The sequence below is a fragment of the Bidens hawaiensis genome, unplaced genomic scaffold, assembly GCF_021521415.1.
Source record: "Bidens hawaiensis isolate Kalapana, Puna unplaced genomic scaffold, B.hawaiensis_p1.1 tig00023983_1, whole genome shotgun sequence".
NCBI classification, from domain to species: domain Eukaryota; kingdom Viridiplantae; phylum Streptophyta; class Magnoliopsida; order Asterales; family Asteraceae; genus Bidens; species Bidens hawaiensis.
Window position 1 is genome coordinate 248,141 of NW_027493767.1, and position 26,041 is coordinate 274,181.

The window sequence follows — 26,041 nt, forward strand, 5'->3', positions numbered from 1 at the left end:
GCTATGTCCGAAGAATTGGACACGCTTCACAAAAATGGCATGTGGACTTTTGTGCCTCATGTACCTAACGCTAATATTGTTGATTGTAAATGGGTATACAGGTTAAAAACTGATGAACATGGTAACTTCAGTAGGTTCAAAGCCAGATTGGTTGCGAAAGGCTTTCATCAACATGGCATGGACTATCGTGAGACTTTTAGTCCTATAATCAAACCCACCACAATTCGGACTATATTGTCCTTGGTTGTTACGAACAAATGGTCCCTGAGACAACTGGATATTCAGACTGCTTTTCTACATGGAGATCTTGAGGAAACCGTCTATATGCGCCAACCGCAGGGGTTCGTTGATCCTACAAAACCGGATCATATTTGTTTTTTGCACAAATCCTTATATGGCCTCAAACAGGCTCCCCGTGCCTAGTTTAACAAACTGTCTGGTGCTCTTCATCAGTTGGGGTTCTTTGGGTCCAAAACTGACCCATCGTTGTTCATTCTCCATTCTTCGGGTTCTCTGGTTTATCTCCTGGTTTATGTGGATGACATCATGAAAACCGGTAACAATCCTGACACGGTTGACAAGCTCATTACCCGCCTCAATTCACTTTTTGCTTTTAAAGATTTGGGGCAACCAATTATTTTCTTGGGGTGGAGGTTGTTCACAAGAAATCAAATTTGGTTCTTTCCCAACGAAAATATATTTGCGCTATTTTACATCGGGCGGGCCTGGCTGACTGCAAACCAATTTCCACTCCTATGCACACCTCTCATGTCTTACTTCCTGATGATAGTCCTCTCTTGGGCGATCCCTCTCGGTATAGACAAACAGTTGGCGCCCTTCAATATGCGACCCTTACTCGTCCTGATATTGCGTTTGCAGTCAATCGGGTGTGTTAGTTCATGCATGCTCCAACGGAAAATCAATGGGCTGCTGTCAAACGCATCTTGCATTATTTACAGGGTACTATGAATATGGGTCTTTGGTTTCGTCACAACACGGGCTATCGGCTACAAGCCTTCTCTGATTCTCACTAGACCACTAATGTGCAGGCCTTCTCTGATTTTGATTAGGCTGGTTGTCCAATCGACCGTCGCTCCACGGGGGGATTTGCTATATACTTGGGTTTAAACCTCATCCCCTAGTCAGCTCGCAAACAACAAACAGTTTCTCGCTCCTCTACTGAATCAGAGTACAAGGCCATTGCAGATACTGTTGCAGAATTAATTTGGCTAAAGTCTCTTCTTCATGAACTTGGCTTACAAAGCGAGGCACCGACACTTTGGTGTGACAATCTTGGTGCCACATATCTCACTGCCAATCCGGTGTTTCACGCCCGTACTAAACATATCGAGGTTGACTACAACTTTGTTCGTGAACAGGTTACTCAAGGCCATCTCAATGTCAAGTTTATTTCAACCAATGATCAAATAGCTGATATCTTTACGAAGCCCTTGTCTTCTCAAAAGTTTGAGTTTTTGCGGTCCAAGTTGCAGATTGCTAACCGCCCTGAACTTAAGGGGGAATATTAGACTATGTCGGCTATAGTTTCAGTTTATTATTATTAAGTTCTATATTGTATAGGTTATCTAAGTGTATTTAGTATCTCTATATAATTGGTTGTAATCGTATCTCATTAATTAAATAATACTTATTATCTTTTCATAAGCATTCACTGTCCTATACACATGTATACCCTCACATTCACTGTCCTATATGACTGTATACACATATTCTACACCCGTATAAACATCAGATCAATCGGGGGTTTATTAGTCTAGTAAGAAGTGTGCGTATAACGAACCCCTTTACTCATGTTTTTCAAATTAATGAGCATCTTAAAACATAAAGTTAGCTTTTCATTTATTAAAATATGCATGAAATATTCTTAAATTGTTTCTTCCTTACATTGACAGTATGTTATCATCTATGTCTATATATTTACTTTGTACCTGGGCCAAGGTTGCCTTACCAAGGACATTTACAGACAGATGGCCAGGTGTCGGTTAGAACGCGCACAACACATTATTTGTATGGCTAAACCCTTACACGGGGTCACAGGATGACGTTAAAAGCAAGAGGTGTTGACTTTTTGACCCGGCTCGTTCAAATATCTTCTGACATCAAAGGTTTGAGTCTTCTCTCTACTTCACTGCATTGCAAGTCCATTTCTTCACGAATCATGGTAAAAGCTGATTTGCAAGCCGCGTCATCCTTAAACGCAAGTGTCCATCTTCCATCAACCGTTGACTTTGATTTTAGTTTAGGGTTGGAGGCGTTTTTGGCGGTTTCAGTTAAGAGTAAAGTTGTTGGACGGATTCGAAGGTGTACCCATCTTGAAAACCTGTCGTCTATTTTTGGCTGTATAGAATATGCAAAACAAAATTTGGTTAAAGAAATTAAAACTTTAAAAAGAAAAACATGAAAATATTCATTGTACCTACATAGCCATGTCAAAAGCACATTACTCATTTAGCCATAACACACGCGAGACTTTTTTCCATTAACTCGTACTAACATGATCCACGACGCAATATCATGTATGTATTATTATTCGTGCATAGATTCACATATGTACTGTTATCCGTTCATAGATTCACGTATAGAATTTAATATATTTAGGGTTTAGGAAGAAAAAGTAGATATGTGCCAAAGATTCACCTATATTAGGGCGTAAACAAGCCGAGTTGCTCGCGAGCTACCCAAGATCGCATCGTCAAAACTCAAAAGCTCAATTCGAGCGAGCCTATAATGGGGCTCTTTTATTAAGTTCATGCAAGCCCGAGCTTCAAATATTAAGCTTTTTCTAGGTTCACAACTTTAATGGACCTAAACAAGCCTACTATATATAAACTCTATTTAATATATAAAATATATATTACATAATAACTACTATACTAGATAAAATTGTGATAACAAAATAATTAAATTATATATTTTATAAGAAAACTATAACAATATATATATATATATATATATATATATAATTAGTTATGAATATAGATATCTGAATAACTAAAAAATAGTAAACAAGCCAAGCCTGAGTCCAGCTTGACTTTGAAAAGCTACTCACAAACCGAGCTCGAGTTCTTTTAAATTAAACGAGCCAATAGACAAGCCCGGCTCGACTCGACTCGTTTATACCCCTACCCTATCTCATGACTGTATGCATGAAACTGTTTTGACGTGGCCATAGACATATAACAAGCTCTACAAAACTAGCTAAATTTTTACTTTTAATTGCCTCAATATCAAGTTGGATGGATCAGGAAAGTAAAATATAAATTACAACAAAAAAAAACATTTACAAAACTTACATTACATCCGGCTAAAGGCGCAACAACACGAACGGTTCCATAAGAAGGTTTCTGAGGCGATACCTCTGCAAGGATTATCCATCCTGACGTTCCAACAGAAGTCGCCAAAAAGTTAAAAGTGACGTTCCTTTCCTCTTTCAAAAGCAATTCTACACGGCACCGAATCAACTGAATTTTAAAAAGTTAAGGCAAATAGTTAACATTTAGTCACACATGCATTTAAAATTAGAGGTAAAAATTTTCAAACCAGTTTAAAAATATCGAATGGCATTCATAGTGGTGCGTTCTTTTCAAAACTGATATTATGATGAGAACTGCATAGAGCACTGGTACAGTTATACATAGTGCATTGATGATTTAATAGGAGAGGAAACTAGTAGGGTTCACTTCATGTATTAGTCATGAAACCAGAAAAACCGAAACGAAACAAAAACTGACAGCTAGGTCTTATGTTTTCATAAAAACCGAACTTTCAGTTCGGTTTTGGTTTTGCGTGTAATAAAACCCGAAAAAACTAAACATAACCAATTTTATAGATTTTCATTTATTACGCTTAATTTAAATCGCTTACAAGGATTTAGTAAGTGTAACCCAATATTTTAGCCAAAATGTTCACTAATCAATTATATAACTATTAATTTGCAAACTGCTTTGCTCTCATAGTTTGGTACTGCAGATAGAATTTACTTTCTTTTCTGCATGTTGTACAAGTCTTTGTAGCTTAAAATATTTGCCACGCGTGTTCACTTTTTGGTTCATACGTCGGGGAACACATGTGCCTTTACTGGTAATTTTTTCTGTTGCCTTCAATGACAAGGGCAGCCAGACACTCAATTGCTTCTCTTTTGCCGTCTTCAAACTTCGCAGCCGGTTCCGACGAGACTTTATTAGTGTAAGAATTTGAAATAAAAAAACCCTACATATTCAATTTGTATAATTGGTAATCATGTGTTTGATGATTTCGGTTCTTAGGGTTTATATCAATGCTAACATTATGCAGATTTCGAAGATGAATCTGTCATTGTGTTTATAGTTTTCCGACAAGCATTAAACACATTTCTTCTACAAGGTATACACAGACGAATCAATAAGGTACAATGCATACCTAATCAAATAATAAATTAATTAAAACACACGAAACGTGCTGCACTTGGAAGAAACTTAAGCAGCAGCAACTTGCAGATTCAGCATTACACACTTGAAGGTGTGCCATATGATCAAAATCTCGCTCACAGAGGTGACAGTTTTGACCTGTTTAATTATGACTTCGGTTTTTTTTTCTTTGCGAGGGATGTTTGAAATGGGGTGGAAATGGCCAAAGTCGGACTCATTGAACAATCATTCTTTCAGTTAACTTATTACATGTCATTGTTGTTTCCTCTTTGTAGTTGCATTAAATTTTTGTTTGGTAAATTTATCTTTTTTGTAGCAGATTATATATATCACTACCTTTGATCGAATCAAGCTTTTTTTTTAAAAAAAATGTGTTTATTTTTTTCACTCAGGTCTCTAGTGGAGTGGTGGGCTCGGGATGGGTTTGGTAATCGAGTTCAGGTCATGTGGTTTCAAAAATGGATTATGGTTACATAACGACACCAGGTTTAATCTAAAAAGCATAAAAGAAACTCATAGCTTATTTTTATACTTTGTGCAGTAAGAGATGGAGCAATGACAGTGTTGTACAGTGTCGTAGACTTGATTGCTAAAGTTGCTTTTTAAGTCGGTTTGACTTCCACTGGTCAATTATTATTTCTTTACTGGGTTGACTAAACAGGTCGAGCAGGTAATGGGTCAATGTTGTCTTTTTTTATTCGGGTAAGACTGGAAACCCATTTTTTTCCCTTAAACTGCATGTTATTTTTACCACAAAATTGATTATGCATAGTTTAATAATAGGTTTTAAAGGAGCCATGGTTATTTTGTTTTTGAAAGTGACATCCTGAGTCTTCTATGTAGTGTTAAATTACTGAAAAATTCACATCAGCTAAAAGTACAGTTACTGACTTACTGCACATGGTGGTTAGTCGATTTGCTATAGCAGACTAACAAATTAAATAAAATTTAGTACTTCTTGAAGCTACTGCAAAAAAGGTAGAGTTTTTTCATTGATCTTTATTTATTAATCTTTTTCAGATTAACGAAAGTCCAACATTAAGCATTACAATTGCAGGTTGAAGTGAATAAAAGCATGATGTGAGGGCTTACTTTCATTTGTATGCTTTCTCTTTTGATCAGAGCTTATTATTATGTTTTTAGGTGTTTGTATGAATAGGAATCAATGATTCCATTGTATTCATAAATTAATAGATTTTATTTTCCTTCATCACTATCCATAATGTAACCTTAAAGCACTCTGTGTTTTCATGTAACTGCATGGCAGGGTAATCTCACTATCACTATTAATAAACAACTTAGACCCGCACCGTGAAGTGCGGGTAATTTTACTAGTTATTAATTAAGAAAAAGTTTTAGGCCTAAATTCTTATTAATATGGGTCAATTTTATTATTTTGCCCACAAAATTTCAAACTCAAATGGCAAAACCAAAAAACTGAAACCCAAAACCAAACAATTTTCAAAAATCTAAAAACCAAAATTTCGGTTTTTGGTTCAGCTTTAGCCAAAGACATATGCACACCTTTATGTATTGCACTTAAAGCAAAAGGTACAAGTGCTTTATGTGGTTCTCGCGGTTCTCAACGAATACTGTTTTCAAAAAGAACGCCATTCAACTAACTTTTAATCGAGAGTGCGACCATTAATAACAAAGTAAACAAAACTAACCAAGATTTATCTCGGTGCCCAGTTTTGGACCGTAAATACTCAGACCAGCAGATTTTGCTCTGGAAATTTCAGGGAAGTCGGTTGGAGGAAGAATAGGAAGATGATCTGGAAAAGATATACCCGTTGAGAAAATTTGAAGCTGATGAAGAAGCACAAACACCTAAATTCAAAAACAATATAATTAAGGGTTCATGTTTTCACTGATTAAATTATCTACAAAAAATATAGACATGTAATAAAGATTGATTGTGGGGAAAACCTTGACACGCTCGTACATCATTTCACCAGCAGCAAAAGACGATTCAATGGGTAATTCATCTATCAAAGAATCAGGTAGAAGATCATTTTTAGTACTTATATTTATACATAACTTTAATTACAGATCATAAGATGATCGGTTGGTAACAGGTAATTTTTAAAACAGGTCAAAACGGGCTGGTTGGCCTGAAAACACCTTTGTGTAGGGGTGTGATGCATGAAATCGAAAAAAGCAAATTGTTGAATTTTATTTTTAATTTTGAATTTGAAGTGATTTATAATACTATAATAAATAGTGTTACCAGATATTATAGCTCAAATGCATAATAAGCAATCAACTGTTAATTAACAAAAAGATTTAAGCCAAATTTTTACGCTCAAATTCATTATTTTGGGCCATATTTTTTCGGGCAAAAAATTTTAAGTCCAAATGGTAAAACCAAAAAAACTGAACCCAAACCGAAACCAAACTGTTTTTAAAAACTCCAAACCTGAATTTCCATTATTCATTCGATTTGAGCTCAAAACCAACCTATGCACAGCTCTACTTGTTCGTCCATTTTCTAAAAAGAGCTACTTAACTAATGTATTAACACAAATACTAAATCTAAATTCTCAATTAAAATGATTTAAGAGATTGTATGCATAAACTATAGATTCTGCGAGGGTTGATTATGTTCCCTTAAGATAAAACACAGCCCAAATAGACCCATTAATTGCCACCTGTCATCTAAATAATTTGAGAATATGAGAAGTCATACCACTTGAAGAGGATTTCTTTGTTGGTAAGAGCATGGTTTTAGGTTCCTTTCGAGGGGAGGAAGCTTCAATTGCTATAATAAAAGAAAACTGTCAAATATAAATATATTAATAAAAAGAATCATTTAATACAGTTTTCCACAAATATTAAGTACCTATTTTGCATTTTCTCCACTCTTCACATATCACTTGTATGAGTAGATCGGGCCATGGTCCTCTTTGCACTTCAGAAAGTTGGCTACAACACTCCTTAAACGAATCCTGTAAACAAAAATTTAATGTCAGCGGGGACATATATTTTAATTTTGAAAATTCAATTGTGTCTATTATATTCCACTCGCCTTGAGGGATTGAAGATGATGAGGGTTAAATTTGGTCTCAGTATAAGGAAGCAATTGCCTCAAAAGCCACCCTCCATACCATAAAGTATCTGCTGATATGTTTTTTTGGCTAAAAAGACTAATCAATGCATCTAATACCTGTGAAACAAGGATTTAGAAATCGTCAAAAAAAACAGATTAGTAGAGAAGGCAAGTTAAAACACTATTACTTATGAGTGAGTCCGTTTGGGTTTTAAACCGGTTGAAAGTTGCCGAAAGTCTATTTTATTTCAAACAACCTTCTAAATCGTTTTCTTCAAGTTTTCAGTAACATGAACTGTTTCACGACCAGACCAGGAACCAGTAGTGGAGTTGGTCCGGAAAAGCATATTTAACCGTTTCCTATCCAAACTGGCCAGTTATTGATCAGACCCGATTTTTCAATTTTATTATTTTTCATTATTTTCCTTCAAAATCTCATTTTATGACCATTTATTACTCTAGGTTTCATGTTTCATATTTTATATATTTAATACTTAATATAACTATAACTGCAAACTCACACCAAAACATATATTATTTTCACATTTTGTTTTGTATTAGATAGCTTAATCTTATGTTATTTATGTCATCCGATTTTTAAATCCAGTTCAAACAGTCGGGTTGCTGAATCAGTAAGATGATCAGTTTTCTCTCTAGTCTATTTTTGAAAACATCGGTTATCCGTGTCCATGTTCATCCATATGATATGAATTAGAGGTGTCGATTTGGGTTATGATTTATCTCTAGTAGGTCAAAATGGTTACGCTAACAGGTTTAACTAAAAAACATGAATTAAAGAGGTAAAACAGGTTGAAAGTCATAACCAATGTTTTCATATGCAGAGAAACCTCCTAACTCACTTTAACAGGAAAATGTAATTTTTGTAATGATAAAAGTTTTTACGATCATATCTTGCATAATAATTTTTTTTCAATTGGATAAACGAAATGCTTGCAGTCGGCCACCCATTTCTCCACGTCTAATATTTTGTACATAATACATGATGCCCAGCCAGGAAAGCATTTGATGAGGCAAAACAAACTTCCAAAAACATGACAGCATGCTAAAAACAGATAAATAATAGATAACAGAAACATACTAGATATCTATGTATACGTGGGCTTTGTCCAACGTCCTGGTAAGAACACGACACTTCATATTGATCCTGTTAACAAATTTAGGTGTCAAAAGGGTCCAAGTGTTACTTTTCATACATAAGATCATATAGACAGCAATAAGTTACATCTAGAAAATGACTTAAGGACCTTCAAATATCAGAATATGTTCATTTCTTATTCAAATTTCAACTAGAAAAAACATTGTTTATCACAATAAAGGTTAATGAGGGGAATTAATTTTATACCTTTAACCTTTGTAGGTATATATTGAGTTCACCATCATTTGATGTGCAATTTTCTGATGCAAAAAGCTGCTCTTCACCAGTGTCATTACCAACCAAGGCTTTCTGCAATGATAACATATACAAGTCATTAAATTTCCACTAATTAAAGAACAAGGCTATAATACTCCTTTATCAAAGGTTTTTTATTATCTAAAGAGAAAGTGTGACGTAAAGTTAAGTATTGGATCAGTTTAATGGGTCTGCAATGCTTAAATCAGTAGAGCACAAACCAGCAATAGTTTCTTATGTTGTTTGCGTTGTGGAAGGATTCCAAGAGCATCTAGCATTGATTCATCAAGCTCTGAGAGTTCAGATATACGATAAGAATACATAATCAAGAAGTAGTGACAATATATAACTATATTTAACAACATACAACCTTTAGTTTGCAAGAAAGTGGCCAATAAACTCAAAGAACCAACCACTTGCATATCGTTTCCACTTGTGATGTAAGAGATCAAAGTATCCCTATAGAAAGATAAGAAAGTAAAAGATTAAGTACTAAATTATAGATCAAACCATTCATAGATTACTTTAGATGTTAATAAGAAGTAACTTAAAACGTTACAAGTAGACATGTGGTAGATGATTAATGCTATGATCTAGAGAGCTGAAAGTCCAAGAATTTATACATCTTTTTATAAACTGAACGAGTAGAAATATTTACAGTTGTATCTAGACCAGCCATTTAAGAAAAGTGGACTATTTGGTCAAGTGGAAATTATTTGAAAATTCAGATCAATTTATAAACTACAGCCATATCTGGTGTATTTATCTAAAAAGCTGAAACCACATATCTACAAGTTCCGACTGTTAGCACCCCTGAACTTTTTCTTGAATAAAATAAATACAAAAATCACATCATATTAAACTAATGTGTGTGTGTATACAATGCAAACAAAGAATTTGAATTAGAGGTGGCAATTTTAACCTATTTGCTTATGAATATGATTTAGGTTATGTTTATAACTCTAAACGGTAAAGAATGAAAAAGGCAGCTAATTGAGAAACATATCAAACAGGTGAAAAGTCGTCAACATGTTCTATTTCATAAACCTCAAAAATCACTTTATTCAAAACAACATATTGTTATTAAAAATATATATTTATAGTAAACGGTAATAATATATCACACTAGTTATCTACACAGATAATATAGAAGGCTAGACAAGGTAATCTATTTACCCTTAATCTACTCATTTTGGCAAATCGCCACCTCTAACAACAGTTGTGCAGAAGAATAACACTGATGCCAGAATCATTAATTGATATTTTAGAGTTACTACCTTAAAACTGAAGCAGAACTCCAACAACTAAGTTGAAAGCTTGATGAAGTAGATAAACTCGGAATAGAAATGATCATGCTGCTAGAATTTAGAATTCCACTTGGTTTCTCATTATTTACATGGCTCTTATCATGAGTTTCATCCTTATCTTCCTTGAAACCATTTGTAGCCTCACAATTTGGCATAAAGGACTCAATAGAACAAATTAGGGCAGCTGCAACAGTATTCGCCAGATCTTTAATCTTAAGGATCCGCAATATGCAACACAACAAATACAGGGAAGTGACAGAACTGAATTTCTTTCCCTGAAATTGTAAGACTCAATGTTAGCAGACAATTAGCAGACAAATCTTTGCAGTAAATAAATAGTATGACAATAACAAAAATATGACAGGGTGCAAACTTATACATCAGAAACTTGAATTCTTAGTGAAGGAAGTAGCGTTGGAAATATGAGGAGTTTCAATATGCTGTCGGTTATTAACGTCCCAACATCTGGAATCCCAGCAGATACAACATCATTTAGATAATATAGATTGTCTTCAATTTCATCCACTGCTGAGAGTATGCTAGAGGTTGATTCTGTACTCTGGTTCCTACATCATTGACAAATATAAAAAAGCTCAATTAAATGAAACTAAGATTAAATGGCGAGATGCACAAATGGGCCTGAACCCAAGACCTGTACTGGGCCCGGACCCACATTTAGGTCCAAAAGTTGCAATTTTCTACTATTTGTGTTTCATTAAGCATTCTTAATATCATTAAACTGTTAAAGGCTATGCACTTATGCCTTTTAAAACTCGTAATATATTGCTAAAATATAACAAAATTTAACTGTAGTTTAAAAACAAGTTTATAACAGCTTAATTTTTCTAACTGAAAAGAAAATAAAAACGGAAAGATAAAAAGTTTATTTATTAATTTAAACTGTAAGAAAAAAAATGGGCCAGTAAGCAGGAGTATAAACGAATCAAACGTTCAGTGAAGTGTTAGTGAGCCGTTTGACGGGAAGTTCGTTTATTTAATGAACGAACCAACCAACATGAACAAAAACTTTGTTCATTTAGTTAAATAGACAAACATGAACACATGTCTTGTTCGTTCATTTATGATCATGAGCATTCGTTTATGTTCATCTATGTTCGTTAGTTTATGTATGTTTAAGTTCGTTCATTTCCATTTATTAATATATTCATTTACACTTTTACACCTATTACACTTTAGTCAAGTTTTAATAGCTTTTTTGGCCCAAAACACCATTGTTCACATTTAAATATAATCGGTTTTCTCGATTGCGTTCGGTCATTTATGTTTAGTTATGTCCATTTGTATACGCTCGTGAACCGTCCATTTATACTGTTAACGAATGAACATAAACGAAAACAAAAACGAACACGAACAAGAAAACCCTGTCCATTTGATTTTTTGTCTCCGGTCATTTGTTCGGCTAAAGTGAACGAACGAATACGAACTTGCTCATTTGTGTTCATTCAGTTCGTTTACAACCCTAAGGACCGCCCCATACCAATCCCTTTATTTGTGATGGATAGGGATTTAGAAACTATTTTAGAACTCAATGTAAAATAATAAAGTAATGCTAAATAACACAAAAAATTATACGCACTCTGTGGTAGGTGATACCATTCCATTTAAGCTAACGCAACGTTCTCTAAAAAATTTAACTTGGTTCAAAAAGTAATCACCATGGGGAGTGCTAGCGATATATTTATTAATATATACATCTCCCACTGAAAAAGAATAAACACAAGTAAGAATTGCAGTAAAAACAATATACCAAGAGTAACTGGGGAAGCAAATGCGATGTTAAAAGTTAGTAACTAACCATGATATATATTTAGTGTCAGTGCACGAACTGCAGTACGGATCATGCCCTCTTCATGGAAGGCAAAACGAATTGCCTCAACATAAAGTGGAAAGGCAACTATATCCTCCTAGATGCACAAAAACACGAAGAGATGAAATACATGTATATGAACAGAAGACAACAAGTGGTAGATATTATATATACATATAAATATATGTACACACACACATATATAGAGATTGCCCTGCTTGCGGTGCGCGCATATAATGTATATATGTGTGAACCCTCGGGTGGGCAAAAGTAAAATTGCACTAATTTTAACGTTATTTTACTAATTTCGTGAAAATAACGTTAAAAGTGATGGAAGGTTAATCAGGCATCATGTGGTGGCGTTGATAGCCGAAAGACAGGGGTACATGCACCAATCAGCCGGCGTCCCGATGATTGAGTGCTATGTGCCTTATGTCCAAGGCTTGATGCAAAACTACTATCGAGCCGGGGGTCTCACCGGAAGCAGCCTCTCTATCCCCATGGGGTAGAGGTAAGGCTGTCTACATCTTACCCTCCTCAGACCCTACCATAGCTTTGCTATTGGTGGGATATACTGAGTACGATGATGACACACATATATATAGAGAGAGAGAGAGTAGTTAGTTGGACATGCAATACATATATCCCAACTTAATATAATATGTAATGGTATTGTTACAATACAATTCATTTATAATGTGGGTAGCGGTTGGAAAAAGGTGTTTGTTAAGGTCAATAATACAAAATCAATTTATAAGTGAAAAATGATTTAAGAGAGTAAACGTGCAAAAACAAACTTACCTTTTCAGTTTTCACAAGCAAAGATATGGTATCCTTGTTTAACTTCCCACTGATTGCTCTACAACAAACGCAAATGCAAATTCAAATCGGTGACATCAGCAGAAGCATTTAATACTTAAAAGAGTAAATTAAAATTATAACCTCTATGTTTTACACAAATTATGGAATGCGACATTTTGAAAACTCGTTACAGTCTTTAACCTTTAGGATAACACCCATTCATTTGAGACGTTAATTAACTGCACCCGTTCATTCACGGTAAGTTCTCCAGTGAAAATGTAGTTGGCTCCCCTGATCTATTCTCCATCAAGTTGATTTTTTAGGGTAAAAGGTCATGCTTGCCCATTATATGCAACCTATGTGCAGTTAATTAACATCTCAAATGGATGGGTGTTATCCTAAAGGTTAAAAACTGTAACTAGTTTTCAAATAAAGGTTATTGAGTGACAGTGTTTTTTCAAAAGGTCTCAGTTTATGATTTGTGTATAAAGGTAACAACTTGTAATTTAGTCTAAATAAAAAGGACAATTTCTGAAAACCAGCAGATGGGCTAATGAATTTGCAAACCTGAGGAAGGACATATAATATGACAATAGCTCTTCATTCCGGAAATCAAAAGAATAAGTAATAAGATTGTTTATATGTTCATTGCTGAACAAATAATCTGCAGATTATCCAATATATTAATATCAGAAAATCAAGCAAATACAGGCTTTTTAGAAAATAAGGGTGCACACATCATTCCACACATATAAACACACATACATTTGTATAATTCTATGATGTACTTCTTTACAGTTTACCAAAATAACCAGCTTACATATGGAGCGATCACTTTTCAGATTTTGAATCATTATGCTCATTGTTTGTAGCAGTTGAACTGAAACAATCACACTCTTACTGATCTTTAGTATGCGTATAAATTCCCCCATGACCTGCTTCTCCATAAAAACCCTGCTAGATAGGCAGCATTGATAAATACCAATGTATACACACACATGACATCATACATCATAATTGGAAAAAGTAAAACAAAGTAAAGATCTAAAGAATCGCACTCAAAGAAATCTGAATCATGCTGATCGCCATATGTCATCAACTCTGCAATTGATCTCAATGCCTCGATCACAAAAGCCTATTGCAAAATAAACATAAATATATGTAATTTGGTGCATTCAGAAAGAAAATACAATAAATCATGGATAATTGAAATGTGGATGTGTTACCTTGTTAAAATCATTAACAACTTGAATTTTCATCAGATGATCAGTTAAATATCTGCAGCGGAAGAAAATTAATAGCCGGGTATACGGATCAAGATTGTTGAATGCACATAGATCCATGCCTATGAACTTGATCTTGGAATAGAAACTAAAAATGTTTTATGTATCATTGCCTATTTAGCAAACATTAGATGCAGGCCAAAAGGATCCAACTTTATGAACAGGGGAAATGCCACTTTTTGCACAAATGGTTACATTCAGTTTTAGAAAAGTAATGCTTGTGCTATATCTACTTCAAAAAAACATAAAATACATGCATACCAATGCTCCAATAACTAGGGTTTGGATGTCAATTATGTACTTCTCTCCTCACTATTTTACTTTTTTATTATTGATACATGCATACATACATACTTACTCGTCCTCTGCTTGAATTTGCTTTCTGTTTCTACTAATGCATCTCATCAACCTAACTACAGTTTGTTAGTAATTCTTAATATTTATAGGCTTCAATTATGAGTTGTTGCATATGGGATAGCAAAAGAGTTTGATTGAGCTTCATGGATTATTATTGTGGTTTGAGTTAAGATACCTAAACAAGTTTCTTTGTTATGTTTTACACTTTATTATTGCAATATACATGTTTAAATATGTTTATTGCACCGGATTTTAGTAATTTGATGCTGAACCCACATGCCCTGCATAGATGTGTTTCCTAGCTTCAAAGAGCAGCTAACTTTGGGTAGTCTAACATGTGTTGAGTAGGGAAATTACGATTCCCATTTTCCCATTAAAAGTTAGAACAAACTAACCTACACATCAGACACTATTCTTATGAATATGCAGTCTCCTTGCAATTTAGATATGAATGTGGTTCTAGAGGGCATACAAAAAAAGAAACTATTGTATAATTTTTCTTAATTATGATATCATGTTATATATGATGGAAATTGATCTGTTAAACAGGCCCATGCCTCTATATATCCTTGACTCCCAGAAATACCAAATCAAGTATCAAAAATCTAGTGTTGATAAACAGCCTACAATATGAGGATTTCAAATTGAGCTAGTCTAAAAGTGCAAGTTTAGTGGTGCCAATAGGATGTGTAGAATGTATTGTTCTGGATATAAAATGTCAATGGCGTACATGTAACACCCAGGGCCACCCAATCAATCGCTAGTCGGTACCCCAACGACTAGGCGCCGATTAATCGCTATTTGGTCAAAACTGAAAATTGTTTATACAAAATTTTGTATATATACATGTATATTTGAAAAACTACATATAGATTCCAATCTGATTAATCGCTAGTCCGTACCTAACCACCCGACTAGCGATTTGTACAACACTTGTAGGCGGCCATAACCAACAAACAGAGGATTAATAATAACTCTGACGGAATTGTACATATGAGTGAGTACCAAGAGCAAAAGTCCAAAGGTGCAATTTGTTTAGACTAGAGGAATGGAATGGTATGCCAAGAAGAAACTAGTCAAAGTCACCAAATAAGAATGCCTAAATAAACAGTTAATATAAAATTATGTTAAACCTCAATGCCTCCTCGTATACTCTCTTCTGATGATCCTAATTAATTTGCCCTAAGTAACAGAAATCATCTTCATAATATAATAATAATAATAATTCTATCTATCTGTGCCCTAACACAATTCCACAGCATTCAATTAAAAACAGTTGGTTAGTTACCTGCCATTGATCCAAAGTGAAACGATCTCTGGATCTCCAACCACATGATGATGATGATTATCTCTCCAATCAGGATTATTATTATCACATTATACCTTCCGTCAGTTAAAACCTAACGAAATCAACGAGACCTAAAACGTTCCGAGTGTTGATGAGTATGTGTTTGTGTTTGTGGTGATGAATGCGACGGAGAATAATATTCACAGACGCTGGCGGATCGATAAACTCCGGTTAGACTAAAGCTTATGTTATTATTATTATTATTATTGTAATTATGATAATGATAATGATAATGATATTAGCGCAGTCTACAAAAGGAATGCTGAGCTGGCAAACGGATTATTATTATAAAAAACAGAGCACCATATAATAACGACTACCGAATACAATTTAAAAGAGTGTCAACTTTTTTATTTAACAACTAACAAAACATATATTAAATACTGGCTAGTAGCTAGAAAAGAGTGTACAACGCCAACAACAAAAGAAACACCAAATTACAACAATAATATTACATCTTGAATCGACACCAATTTTCTCAAGTCAAGTCACGCTTCTTCCCTCTGTTTATAACTTACCACCTTGACTAACTAAATGAGTTTTTTTTTACCAAAATGAGTTGGGGAAACAAATATTTACCTAAATGAAGACTGTGAAAAGTATTTAATAAATTAGGTGTTTTTGAATAAAGTTATTTTTCTCTTCCCTAATCTTATTATCTTATTGGGTAAAGAAAATTTACACTAAACTTGTTTAATTCAAGTAATATAATAAAAAAAAATGAACTAATAATAACACAATTTATACTTTTATTTCCATAGCATTTTTTTAAATACATTAAAAAAATGTTTTGAAAATTGTTTTTAAAAATTTTAAAATTTTGTTTTACTAGACCGATTCAAAACAAGGTTTTAAATTATTATTTATTGGTTTTTGTTTATCTTTGTTGTTTCTGATAAGTGTTGTATTATTAGTTTACAAGTTAGTTTCTTCTTAATGGTAGTTAAATTTTGAATTGGATTTAATATTTATATTGATGTCGATGGTGTTCAGTCAGAAACGATTCGGTTTGCTATAGATACTAGTTTAGTACCAACAAAAAATTATGATATCAAAAAAATATATAATACTAAAAACATTTTTGTTTGAACAAAATCTATGCCAGAATGTCAAGAGAAACATAAACATAACTACAAAAATCATATGCGGGTACCGATTCTGATTAACTTCATGTAAAGATTTAAAAATATATGTATATTCATGTTAAATGAAAGTGGAAGAATATATGATGTTAGCTTAATTGCTAAAGAAAGAATGTTTGTATGCTAGAATAATTGCTAGGGAAAGAATATGTTTATGCTAGCTTAATTGCTAGGGATAAGAATGTAGGTTATATGTATGTTTACATGATTGTATGAGAAGTAGGAACTAGCACAAGTGAAATCATAAAGGGAAGTATGTAGAACCTAAGGAGTAATGTAAAGAGTTAATTACACTTGGCCACTGTCATTAACTACTTACCTTACAAATCATGTGCTAAATAATTCCTAGAGTGATAATGTTTGTGCTTCCTTAGAGATAAGATAGATGACTGATACAAAGGGACGAGCACGAGAAGGTCGTACTGGACGCTGTGGTAAGACATGTGCCAACCAAACACCCATTTTGAAGAAGGTGCGACAAAGCGATATACGAAAGCAGTAGGACTTCGACTTTATGAAGTAATGAAGAAGGATCACACTTAGAGCTTGTAGTCATATACACTAAGGGAGTTGCTCAATTGATTCACACTACAATACCAACAATGTTCGCTGAAGCATCAAAGGCAGTCCAAACTGGGAAATCCTAGTGGAAGCAACATGAAAGAAACAGAGATAAGTCAACTAGAATGAGTCAAGACATGTAGTATGCCTGCAATAGTTAACTCCATAAGGCAACTTGTTGGGATCATGAGTAACGAAGCGAATGACGAGAAATCAGCGATGATTGGGAAGGATAGGTGATTGTCAAGGTATCTTAATTAAAAAGGCATGAAAGGATGAGGCTACATAGTGCAGCGAATATGAAAGGAAGACACTAAGAAGAATGTAGCTGTGCATATGAGACTTTATGGAAGAGACCACTAGCGATACTTTCGTTAAAATATAAGAATGACTAAGAATTGTAAGGTAGAACTAGAGGGACGTGAGTTCCTTATTACTCTTATTGTTTGAGCTTAAGATAGTTCGAAGTCGTTTGGGAATGGATTTGATGTTTGAGTTTGAGGCTCATATAGCATGTAAGAGTAAGTTGATAAGGTTGAAGTCTTTGGATGGCGGTACAGTGACGGTTTATGGTATTAAGGAAAGTTTAGGGCTTAACGTCATTTCGATGATAAAAGCCGAAGGTTTGTTAAGACGATGGTGCAGTGCCTACCTGGCGTAAGTTGTCAAATCTACGCCCGAGACGAAAGAAGTGAAAGATGTTCCTATAGTGTGTGACTATCCAGAAGTGTTCCTAGAGGACCTTCAAGGGTTACCACCAAAACGAGGAGTAGAATTCTAGATAGAAGTAATATCAAGAGCACAACACGTCGCGAAGGCACCTTACCGTCTGGCGTCGTCTGAGATGAAAGAGTTAATGTCCCAACTGCAAGAACTCCTTAACAAGCTTACGATGAAGAATAGATATCCGTTGCTACGGACTGGCGATTTGAACGATCAATTGCAAGGCAATAGTTGGTTCTTGCGAATGGACCTTAGAGTAGGCTATCGTCAGCTGAAAGTGAAGGATGCAGACATCCCTAAGACTAAGATATGGACACCAAGAGTTTCTCATGGTATTGTTTGGATTGAAGAATGCTCCAACAGCATATATGGTTATGATGAATAGAGTATGTCGTCCGATGCAGGACAAATCTATAATTTCCTTATTGGCGATAGTTTGATTTATTTAATGAATAAGTCGAACCATGCCGAACACTTGAGAGAAGTGTTGGAGACGTTGAAGAAAGAGAAACCATATGCGAAGTTTCAAGTGTATCGTTCTTATACAAATCATAAGAGTTTGAGGTATTTCTTCAAGCAAAAAGGACTGAATATGAGGCAGATAAAATGGATGGGGTTGATAAAAGATTATGATTATAATATCAAGTATTATCCTGGTGAGACTAATGTGGTCGCTGACACACTAAGTCGTAAAGGTGAAGAGGTTATCGCGACGATTATGTTGTATAAATTAGAAGCACTTCGAATTTCATGAGCAATATATGCGAGGCGCAATAGAAGTTATAAATGATGAGAGCAAGATGAAAAAGAAATGAATTTTCTAGTTACACCGAGATGTGGAAGATAATACTTATGATGTGAAAATCAGATTTTGTCGCCTGAGGATTCCACGTCATGGAGATTTTCGAGGCCAAATCCTAGATGAAGCTCATATGTCTAGATACTCGGTTTACATCGAGGTTTCGAAAGGAAAGAATTCGGTTAAAATGAAGGCAGATACTAATGTAAGTGAAACCTTTAAGTAGAAGTCGAGTAAAAAATGAGTTTATAGTATGTGTCACTATGAGATGATATGATACTTTGCCTACATGGACAAGAACAACCTCAAGTTTTACGAAGGTGAAACCGACAGTAACACAGCAAGAGGATGCAAGAAACCGAGGACAAAAGCTGGAAATACATGCAAGGAAAGCGTATAGATGGCTTAGACTTATGTTATTGGAATTAAGTCTTAACACGAGTGATTAGTGTGCAACTGATAACCATGTGATCATGGACATGAAGTCCTCTAGAATGGTAAAGATAGAATGGTATTATAAATGTCCATATGAAGGTCAAGACATGCTCGGAAAGGAAGTCAGTTAAGATAAATAGTTATGATATATCAGACAGCTTGATATGCAGCAGCAAACAACAATGGATTCATAGGACAGGGTGAGACTTTATTAGTCAAGAAAAGGAAGATGTATCATCATGAACTTCATGTTCAGGCTACCTTAGACAACTATAACTCATGAACCTTACGTGTTGAGGCAAAGCTGAGAATGAAAGAAGGTTTAAGTGGTAACTTAAGGAGTTCTTTGACAAGTTATGCAATGGATGTGCTCAAGAATTGCAAGAAGTGTTATATCTTAAGGATGGATAAAAGGATTTTAAGAAATAATCCTTAAGGAGAAACTGGAAATGTTTCCTTAAGATTTGAACATATTGCAAAACAATATATTGCTAATGGTTGTAATTGGACAGAAGGGTCATTCAGTGCTAAGTGTTATAACAGTAAGTTCATTGGTTCTATTTGAAGGACAAGAAAGAAAATCATGCCTAAGAAAATGATGGAGACTTGTTAAGTCTATATAAGAAAGCGTATCAACGAGGACTTAATGGACAAGCTACCTAAGACAGCTAAAACTAATGAACACCACTCGATGATAGTGAGACAAAGAATAAACCGGTAAGTTAGGAAGCTAAGTCAGTTAAAGAAAAGATGTGAATACATGAAGTATTCCTTTTACAAGGACTAAGCAGGTTTCGAGGACGAAACCTCTTATAAGGTGGGTAGACTTGTAACATCCCAAATTTCGTTTGATATTTTAGATGATTTGGGTTTAATATAATTATAGAAGATAAATGTAATTATTTAAAGTGTGAGGGGAATAAGTGTCATTAGCTGAAAAATTAAACATGAAACCCTACCCTCTTCCTATTAATATAGCCACCATCTCATTCATAACCATCCTAGCCTCCAAACTCATTAAAACCCAAATTCCCATTTTTGAGATAACGGCCCACAAATATCCGACGATTCCCGGAGATCTAACCATTGTATCGGTCTCATTTTTACAGAGTGTTCCTACAATATTAATAAATATTTCCACTAGTCCGATCTTTGATCAAAGGTCGGGAAGCCTGGTTTTTAATAAGAAAACCATAACAGCAAATATGGAGTTTTTCGGCAACTGTTTTGGTTTTCCGGCGACTGTAGCGGCGTTTGCCGGAAAAGGAGAGCTGATGGGTTTGTAGTTCGGGGCGATACGGTTCCGTGGCCACTTGAATCACTTAATTACGAGTTCGTCTGATATGGTTTTGGTCTATTCGAGTGATTTCGAACATAAACCTCAAAGGTACATTTTTGTTAAAAAGGTTTACTTTTCGTGTACGGATTTGCATGAAAATTGGTAAGATGATAAAATAGACCACAATTATTGATAAGTAATGAACTTGTGAGTAAAAGAGTTAGTTGGCTCGTTTAAGGTAAAACGAGTAGTGTTCGGTTCGTGAAAAGGACGGGTAAACGAAGCCGATTTTGCATGAAACTAGGTAGGATAGTAAATCGGACCTTATTATGTGAGAAAAATGTAAACTTGAACATAAACAAGTTGTTTGGAATGAAACAGGTAATACAAGTGATGTTTGGACCGAGTTAAAGTACGAAAACGAACTTGCTATGGCTCATAACTCGTTTTATCATTAAAATGGGCATAACGGGGTGTAAAGATGTGATTAGGAAGAAAAGATATGAAAAACCATGTTTGAATCGGGTTTTGGAGAAAAGTATTCGATTCGAATGAAAAAGTAATCGAATTGACTTGACAAAGTAATCGAATCGAATTGGTCATTCGATTAGAACTGTCATTCGATTAAAACTGTCATTCGATTAGAACTGTCATTCGATTAGAACTGTCATCCGATTAGACCTGTCATTCGATTAGAATTGTGATTCGAATAGAATTGTGATTCGACTAGAATGGTGATTCGATTAGATGAGTTAGAGGTAGTTAAATGATACTTATAATTATTACACAGTTAGCCATGCACAGCTAAGGAGAGGTATTACAATTAACTCTGAGATGCACCAGACACAAGTGAGTTTCTAGCCCCTTTCTCTTTTATGTTTTCGGTCCTGTGTGCATAAACCTATGTGATAGTTAATACACTTACCTTAAGTGGTAAGTGTATGTTATATGAATGTCTTATGAAAGATATATATGAATGATATTGAAATGATGAACAAATGTAGAAAAGGCTAGGAGTATATATGTGGATGTTTATGATTATATGTATAAATATATATAGATATCTAATGTATGTATGGCAAAGTATGTATGATTATATGACAAGGAATGTATGGTGTATGGTTGTATGGAAGGCAGGGACCAGACCCTCATAATATCTGAGAGGATAGAGACCAGACCCTCATAATATCTGAAAGAATAGGAACCAGACCCTCATAATATCTGAGAGGATATGGACCAGACCCTTATACTATTTGAGAGGATATGGACCAGACCCTTAAAATATCTAAGAGTATAAGGTCCAAACCCTTATAATATCTAAGAGTTTATAGGGCGAAAGGCTCTTTAAAACTTAGAGATAATTATGTATGTATAAGCAAGCTAAAACAAGAAGGTATGAAAGTATGAAAGAATGAAAGTATGAAAGAATTTAAGTATGAAAGAATGTAAGTATGAAAGAATGCAAATATGAAAATATAGAAGTATGAATGTATGTATGTGTGTATGTATGAATGAAAGAAGAAGGTTAAGTATGTAATATGTATCTACGGATACGCATATATATATATATATATATATGAATGTAATATATCTTGCATGATTAACTGGAACTCACTCAGCGTAGCTGACTTTTAGTATGCACGCAGGAAAATAGGATGAAGGAGCTGGCTTGAGGTTGACACATGGCATGCACTGAGCTGACTGGCATCTAGTGAAGAAAAGTTATGTTTTATGTTAAGATAATTTGAAAGTTTAAAGACAAGATTTTATATGAATTTTGATGTTTTTATATTCCGACAAAAGTTTTAATTCATTCAAATATTTAGAATTGTGTTTATGAGTAAATCCAACACTAAAGTAGGGTACCGGGACTGGGCCTTACATGTGCAGATTACTTTTTCAGGGACAAAAAAGGTTCAAGTTTGGGGATATTTGATGTGATACAAAATATATAGAAAATTATCCCGAATTCATGTTTGTTTTATGCTTAAACGTTAACAAATATCAAGTTGTGTATGCATGTGATTACATGTTGGTGTTTATTTTAGGTCCCGTGGATAACGAGGTCCAATAAGAGGAAACAAGGGTATACGAGGTTCGAGAGGAAGTCGGAATGCGTACACGAAGCTAAACAATGCAAAAAAACAAAAAACTGAACATGTGGGTGCTCCCCACGTCGCCCGGCCACCTAGCCCCCCTAGGTCGCGTGGCGCGGTGCTCTAGGAGTGTCCCATCTCACAAGATTTCATGCAGCCTGTCTGTTTTGTCTTTTAGTGGGCTAGTTGGACCGGATTTTGTTTTTATAACTTGTTTAACAAGTTTAAACTCATATATATATATATATATATATATATATATATATATATATATATATATATATATATAAACCCTATGTACGATATATAGACCATTCCAGCCACCATGAGAGCCTGAGGGACGAAGACCTAAAGAGGAGGAGCTTTTGGATCAGAGTTTCATCAACCAGTTGTCGGTTTTGCTCGTTTTAACGTTTAGGAGTTCGTTTTTGGGTTTGACACATTCAAACCTTTTGTAATCAGATTCTAATAACATGTTTATTATTTATATCTATTTTATCTGCTAATTATGATTATGATTGGCTTATTGATTAGAATCACCTAGGTTTGAGGTTTAACGATTTAAATTAACTAGTTTAGGGTACGTAGATTAACAACCACGAATTAAAAGCTATCTAGGCGTTGTAGGGTTTTCTGGTAATACTGGCCATAGGGACCCAGTTGCCACGACCTCACCTATGTTAGCCCACCTTTAGAACCCTGGTTTCAACCACATGTTAATACATGTGTCATCTTACGACCGTTAAGTCATCTTACCTAGGTGATTCGTTTTCTTATTATCGTTAGTTCCATTAAGTTTCACCGTTAGTTAAGTTAAATTAGTTTTAAACAAATACGATAAAGAACTATATTATTTAGGCGGGACTTAGATTAGGGTTAATTATCTGAGCCGTTCTCACGTGTCTTTGTGTTCGACAGCCGGACTTCAATTAGACTGTGCTGCTACGCGATTTGTACACTTGCCGTTTGTGAAAAGTTTAGTTAGGATTGTTTGATTTTATAAATTTAAGACTTAGTGTTGAATTGCGAGAATTATTTATTAATATTTATATATAGCTTTTCTCACATCAATTTGGTCAAATCAATGGTCTAGATTTATAGTGGCAATTGTGTAATAAATTGGAAACTGATATGGAAAATTTTAATGATGAAGGATATAATGGTCAATATTTGTTATGTAACCTACTAAATTTAATTAAACAAACTTAATTAGCTTAATTAATTAATTTGACATTTTCACAAATTTAGCTTAATTACATATATAACAATAAAGGTTCATATTTCATGTATAAAAATATAAAAACCTATGTATGATTAAATATGTGTAGGTGGAATGTAAGATTGTGTTGGTACAAATTTTATCTTTTTACATGGATTATTAATTTAAGTATGATACAATCAATCTATGTATGGAAATTTTTAGTTGTGTATGTATATGTGTTGTAATATAGAGTTTTGTTCCCTATAAAATCACGTTTGACTAAAATGTGAATAAAATGTAGGTTAATATGAATAATGTGTAGGTAATATGAATAATGTGTATCATTATTATGATTGGTGTAGGTTATTAGGTTTTAATTAATACTAGTTATTTTTTTTTTCAAATATAGCAATTTGAATGTTTACAATTGTACCATTGTAATTAAATAAAAGGAAATTTTTGATTGGTTGAGAAGACTTCTCGCAATGATCTCATTTCTCTCCTAAACTTACCCCCCCACCCACACACACATATATATAGGGTAGGATTAATCTAAAAACAATAGTTTTGTGAGAAACATAATAATAGATGTACACATTTGGATCTAGGATCTAGTGGTTGAGATTGTTAGTTTTTAAAAGCTGTATAGTTTCCTATTTACATGTTTTAGTGTCCTATTTAGGTGGTGTATTTTATTTTAAAGTATTCTCATATTTCTCACAAAACAATTGTTTTTTATGTTAACCTTTATATATATATATATATATATATATATATATATATATATATATATATGGTTCAGGAGGAGAGAATTCGCTTTACAGTGAGAAGTGTGATAAGTTATTTACAAACCTTGATTGTGTTTGATCTAATGCCTACATTTTAGATGGCAATATTGTAATATTGAGATGCCTAATTTAATGCTTTTTAAAAGCAAAAGGGTAGGTTGGTATTTTGCTCTTTACGGGGGTTGTTTTATATTATTTGTTTTTTAATATTTATTTTTTTTTTGAATTTATATTTTTTTTATTGTATGAAAGTTAATAATATACTTATGGTTTGATGATAAATTGTTTCACAAATAAATGAGATGTTATAACCCGGTTTAAAAACTATATGGGTTTGATGAGACCCAAGACCCGTTTATTTTTTTTACTATAAAATTGGTTTTGTAATTATAAATAATATATATCTTTTTTAAATAAATCAGATATTAATTTTTAGTATATCCCTAATTTATAGGATTTTTATATCAAATATTTGGTGAGATTAGTTTTTAATTTAATGAGATGTTATAACTCGTTTAAGAAATATTTGGGTTTGATAAGACCCATACCCGTGAATTCGGGTCAAATGCATTAGAAGCCTCCATTTAAAAAGCAAATAAATCTGGCGACTCCAAAAAAAGAGGGAACGACCACATCGCAACACATAAGATTTTTATGTTTTCGTTTATATATATTATAGATTTAAAATGCAATCATCTTGTCTCCTAATGATAACTTAATTTCTAACATTCCAAAATATCAAACTTGCTGGGAATCCTCTCAACCCTACCAGGCTACCATGAAAATAATATTTTATTATCATGCACAACATGTGAAAGTATTTTTTTAATGTATTTTTTATTGAATATTTGAGTTCATAAATGTTCTCACACGCTGAATACTTAATTAATTACATTACATTTTTGAATTGTTAATTTACTGATTTATTAATTTTGGTTTAATATTAAGGCTTTTATGGAAATAGTTTAGCTCGGCGAAGGGTTTATTTTTCTTTAAAGCCTAGCAAATACTATAATAAAGTAGAAAGTGTAAAGTGTCTGATTACTTGCATTAATTTTTTTTATGTAGAGCTATGTAGACAGTGTATTAATAATTTTATGATATGTGTAGGTGTATAATATTTTGTGTAGGAATAAAATGATAAGTTTGTTTACAACATGATGAAACAAAATGTTAAGTGCATGTGTATAATAATAAGGGTAGGTA

The 26,041-nt window shown here is 33.8% G+C and overlaps 1 pseudogene across 1 annotated transcript; it reads right to left on the minus strand.

The window, feature by feature from the left end:
• Positions 1–1,754: 1,754 nt before the first annotated feature.
• LOC143568370 (protein TRANSPARENT TESTA 9-like) lies at positions 1,755–14,818 on the minus strand (annotated as a pseudogene). The gene is made up of 20 exons (XR_013141568.1): positions 14,050–14,818; positions 13,882–13,958; positions 13,644–13,777; positions 13,391–13,487; positions 12,824–12,881; positions 12,011–12,119; positions 11,792–11,915; positions 10,574–10,760; positions 10,165–10,469; positions 9,258–9,346; positions 9,109–9,179; positions 8,840–8,941; positions 8,576–8,641; positions 7,456–7,593; positions 7,270–7,375; positions 7,117–7,188; positions 6,357–6,415; positions 6,098–6,257; positions 3,315–3,482; positions 1,755–2,358 (listed from the first exon to the last, which is right to left on the minus strand). The product of XR_013141568.1 is annotated as a protein TRANSPARENT TESTA 9-like (transcript).
• Between the last annotated feature and the right edge of the window lie 11,223 nt (positions 14,819–26,041).